Source organism: Theropithecus gelada, chromosome 19 (assembly GCF_003255815.1).
Source record: "Theropithecus gelada isolate Dixy chromosome 19, Tgel_1.0, whole genome shotgun sequence".
NCBI classification, from domain to species: Eukaryota; Metazoa; Chordata; class Mammalia; order Primates; family Cercopithecidae; genus Theropithecus; species Theropithecus gelada.
Window position 1 is genome coordinate 43,968,393 of NC_037687.1, and position 5,530 is coordinate 43,973,922.

The following is a 5,530-nucleotide window of genomic DNA, read 5'->3' on the forward strand; positions in this document are numbered from 1 at the left end:
TTTTTAGTAGAGACGGGGTTTCACCGTGTTAGCCAGGATGGTCTCGATCTCCTGACCTCGTGATCCGCCCGTCTCGGCCTCCCAAAGTGCTGGGATTACAGGCGTGAGCCACCGCGCCCGGCCCCTGTTTCTAAAATAATTAAAAATTAGCAGGGCACAGTAGCCCATACTTAATGGTCTTAGTTACTCGGGAGGCTGAGGTGGGAGGATGGCTTAGGCCAGGGAGGTCGAGGCTGCAGTGAGCTAGCATTATGTCACTCTACTCCAGCTTAGGTGACAGAGTGAGACCCTGTTTCAAATAAATAAATTAATTGGCCAGACGCAGTGGCTCATGCTTGTAATCCTAGCACTTCAGGAGGCCAAGACAGGCCAATTGCCTGAGCTCAGGAGTTTGAGAACAGCCTGGTCAACATGGCGAAACCCTGTCTCTACTAAAAATACAAAGATTAACCAGGTGTGGTGGCGCGTGCCTGTAATCCCAGCTACTCAGGACACTGAGGCAGCAGAATCGCTTGAACCTGGGAGGCGGAGGTTGCAATGAGCCAAGATTGCGCCACTTCATTCCAGCTTGGGTGACAGAGTGAGACTGTCTCCAAAAAATAAAATTAATTAATTAATTAATTAAGTGTCTACTTGAGAGTTTGACAATTTTTCTTCTGGGGGTTGCTGTTTGTTTTTAAGGAGTTACTTATGTTTGCAGGATATGTTCAGATTCATTGTATTGTGTGTTACAAATTTCTTCTCCTACTCTGTAACCATTTTCTAATGGTTATCTTTTTTTTTTAATAAAAAATCTCAAACATACACAAAAGTAGAGAGAATCATATAATGAATTCCCATAGACTTATTGCCAGCTTTGATAATTGTCAATTCATGGCTAATCTTATTCCCTCTCTACCTGAACCTATTTCTTTATTGGATTGCTTTTAACACATTCCAGACGTCTTATTATTTTACCTCCCAAATTTGTAGGAAGTACATATCTCTAAGTAATAATGACCTTTTAAAGTATGGATCTAAATATACAGCCACATTACCATTCTAAGATATCTTTTGGTGAATGTTACTTCTTTTTTTTTGGGAGACAGGGTCTCGCTCCGTCACCCAGGCTGGAGTGTAGTGGTGTGATCTGGGCTCACTGTAGCCTCGACCTCCAGGGCTCAAGTGGCCTTCCCACCTCAGCCCCCTGAGTAGCTCAGACCACAGGTGTGTGCCATTACACTTGGCTAATTTTAAATTTTTTTGTAGAGAGAGTGTCTCTCTGTGTTGCCCAGGCCGGTCTACAACTCCTGACCTCAAGCAATCCTCCTGCCTCGGCCCCCCAAAGTGCTGGGATTACAGGCATAAGCCACTGTGGCAAGTTCTTTTTTTTTTTTTCCTTGAGACAGAGTCTTGCTCTGTCCTTGTTGCCCAGGCTGGAGTGCAATGGCCCAATCAAATCATGACTCACTGTAGCCTCAACCCGCTGGGCTCAAGTGATCCTCCCATCTCAGCCTCCCACGTAGCTGGAACTACCAGCATGCAGCACCACACTCGGCTAATGTGTTTGTTTGTTTGTTTGTTTGTTTGTTTCATAGACAGGGTCTTGCTATGTTGCCCAGACTGATCTTGATCTCCTGGCCACAATTGGGGTTCCTGATTCAGCCCCGCAAAGTGCTAGGATTATAGGCATGAGCCACCACGCCTGGCCATGACTGCATTTATGTTATGGATGAACCACAATTGATGAAACCATCAAGCATTTCTTGGATTCTACTTAAAAAGCCTTTAAAATGTTAGCTGTTGTGGTGAAAGTGGGTGCCCACAGCCAGAATAAGGGCCACATTCCAGCCAACAGGAAGAGCAGAAAAGGAGAGAGCATACTCTTTGACTTTAGGGACACAATCTAGAAGTTGCCCGCATCATTTCTTCCCACGTTCCATTGGCCAGAAAACAGATACATGGCCCCACCAGGCTCCAAAGAGGATGAGAGACAGTCTTGGCTAGGGAATCTGATGCCCAATTACAAATTCTGCTTCAATAGAGGAAGGGGTGGCCAGGCAAGGGGGCTCACACCTGTAATCCCAGTGGATTGCCTGAGCTCAGGAGTTTGAGACCAGCCTGGGCAAGGTGGCGAAACACTATCTCTACAAAAAAATTTTAAAAATTAGCCGGCATGGTGGTGCCTGCCGGTAGTCTCTGCTACTTGCAGGGCTGAGGTGGGAGAATTGTTTAAGCCTGGGAAGTCGAGGCTGCAGTGAACTATGTTCCTGCTACTACACTACAGCCTCGGTGGCAGAGGGAGACCACATCTCTAAAAAAATAAAAATAAAAATTAGAATGCCGGGCACGGTGGCTCATGCCTGTAATCCCAGCACTTTGGGAGGCTGAGGCCGGCAAATCACCTGAGGTCAGGAATTAGAGACCAGCCTGACCAATATGATGAAACCCTGTCTCTACTAAAAATACAAAAATTAGCTGGGCGTGGTGGCGCATGCCTGTAATCCCAGCTACCCAGGAAGCTGAAGAAGGAGAATCGCTTGAACCCAGGAGGCAGAGATTACAGTGAACCAAGATTGCACCATTGCACTCCAGCCTGGGTGACGAGAGCAAAACTCCATCTCAAAAAAAAAAAAAAAAAAAATTCCAGACGTGGTGGCTCACACCTATAGAAGAAGAAAGGAAGAAAAAAATATTGGTGGGGCCAGGTGCAGTGACTCACATCTGTAATTCCAGGGCTTTGGGAGAATGAGGCAGGAGGATCGCTTGAGGCCAAGAATTCAAGACCAGCCTGGGCAACAGCGAAACATCATCGCTCCGAAAAATATAAAAATTAGCTGGGCGTGGTGGTGCGCACCTATAGTCCCAGCTACTTGGGAAGCTGAAGTGGGAGAATCACTTGAGCCCAATAAGTTGATGCTGTAGTGAGCCATGATGTACCACCGCACTCCAGCCTGGGTAACAGAGCAAGACCCTGTCTCCAATAAGAAAATAAGTAAAAATAGTTCATTCCTTTTTATTGCTGAGTAGTAGCCCACCATGTCGATTACCGCAGCTTGTTTATCCATTCATCCACTGAAGAACATTCGGTTGTTTCCATTTTGGGGCAATTATGAACAAAGCCACTATTCATATATTGTACTAGTTCTTGTACACACTCACGTTTTCACTTCTCTTTGGTAAATGCCTAGGAGTGGGAGTGTTGGGTTGCATGGTGTGTATATGTTTAAATTTCTTAGAAACTGTCGAACTTCCCCCAGTGTGTGATGCAAATGAGGTCTTCACAGAAGGTCCCAGGTCGCTTTAGCAGTGGAGCTGAGGCGTTTGCTCCCCATGGCAGGAGTAGGATCTGATCTGTGTAGCTCTGGGACTGATTTCTTGGCCGTCCTAGAGATTCAGTGGGTTCCCTAATATCGTTGAACACATCACACATCTCCTTCTTTTTTTTTTTTTTTTTTTGAGACAGAATCTCAGTCTGCCATCCAGGCTGGAGTGCAGTGGCGCAATCTTGGCTCACTGCAAGCTCCGCCTCCCGGGTTCACGCCATTCTCCTGCCTCAGCCTCCCGAGTAGCTGGGACTACAGGTGCCCACCACCACGCCTGGCTAATTGTTTTGTATTTTTAGTAGAGACAGGGTTTCACTGTGTTAGCCAGGATGATCTCGATCTCTTGACCTCGTGATTCACCCCCCTCAGCCTCCCAAAGTGCTGGGATTACAGGCGTGAGCCACCGTGCCGAGCCTCTTTTCTTTTCTTTTTCTGTTTTTTTTCTTTTCTTTCTTTTTGTCTCTCTTTCTTTCTTTTTTCTTTTCTTTCCTTCTGTCTTTCTCTCTCTCTCTCCCTTCTTTCCTCCTTCCTTTTTTCTTTCTCTTGAGACAGGGTCTCCTTCTGTCACCCAAGCTGGAGGACAGTGGTGCCATGATAGCTCACTGCAACCTCCAATCCCTGGGTTCAGGCAATCTTCTTGCTTCAGCCTCCTGAGGAGCTGGGACCACAAGTGCGCTCCACCATGCCTAGCTAATTTAAAACAATTTTGGGGGCCAGGCATGGTGGCTCATGCCTGTAATCTCAGAAATTTAGGAGGCCAAGGTGGGAGGATCGTTTGAGGCCAGGAGCGTGAGACCAGCCTGGCCAACATGGCGAAACCCTGTCCCTACTAAAAAAAATACAAAAATTAGCTTTTTTGTATTTGTATAAAATACAAAAATACAAAAAAATACAAAAATGATGGCTTATGCCTGTAATCCCAGCTACTCCAGAGGCTGAGGCAGGAGAATCACTTGAATCTGGGACGTGGAGGCTACAGTGAACTGAGATCGAGCCACTGCACTCCAGCCTGGGTGACAGAGCGAGACTCCATCTTAAAAAAAAAAAAAAAAAAAAAAAAAAAAATTGGGCCGGGCATGGTGGCTCACGCCTATAATCTCAACATTTTGTGAGGCTGAGGTGGGTGGATCATTTGAGGTCAGGAGTTCGAAACCAGCCTGACTAACATGGTGAAAGCCCATCTGTATGAAAAATAGAAAAATTAGGACAGCGAATGGCTCACACCTGTAATCCCAGCACTTTGGGGAGGCCGAGGGTGGTTCACCAGAGATCAGGAATTTGAGACCAGCCTGACCAACATGGTGAAAGCCTGCCTCTACTAAAAATACAAAAAAATTAGCTGGGTGTGGTGGTGGGCGCCTGTAATTCCAGCTACACAGGAGGCTGAGGCATGAAAATTGCTTGAACCCAGGAGGCGGAGGTTGCAGTGAGCTGAGATAGTGCCACTACTCTCCAGCCTGGGTGACAGAATGAGACTTTGTCTCAAAAAAAAAAAGAACAATTTTTGTAATATGGTATCTTGCTATGTTGCTCAGGCTGATCTTGAACTTCTGGCCTCAGGTGATCCTCTCACCTTAGTCCCCTGAGGCACTGGGATGACAGGTGTGAGCTACTGCAGAATGTTTAAAGGAAACAACCAACTATTTTCCAAAGCAGTTGCTCTATTTTGCATTTCCACCGGCAGTGTCTGAGATTTCCAACTGCTCCACATTTCTGCTGACACTCGATAGGGTCAGTCTTTTTAATTTTAGTCATTTGAGTGGGTGTGCAGTGACATTTCATTGAGGTTTCGTTTGTATTTCCCTAATGACTAATAGTGTTGAGCACTTTTTCACAGGCTTCCTGGCCATTCACATTTCTTCTTCTTCTTCTTCTTTTTTTTTTTTTCTTTTTTTGAGATGGAGTCTCACTTTTGTCATCCAAGCTGGAGTGCAATGGCGCAATCTCGGTTCACTACAACCTCTCCCTCCCGGGTTCAAGCGATTCTCCTGCCTCAGCCTCCCAGGTAGCTGGGATTACAGATGCCTGCCACCGTGCCTGGCTAATTTCTGTATTTTTAGTAGAGATGGGGTTCCACCATGTTGGCCATACTGGTCTTGAACTGATCTCAGGTGATCTGCCCGCCTTGGCCTCCCAAAGTGCTGGGATTACAGGCGTGAGCCACTGCGCTGGCCTCTTCTTCTTCTTTTTTTTTTTTTTTTTTTTTTTTTTTTTTTTTTTTTTTT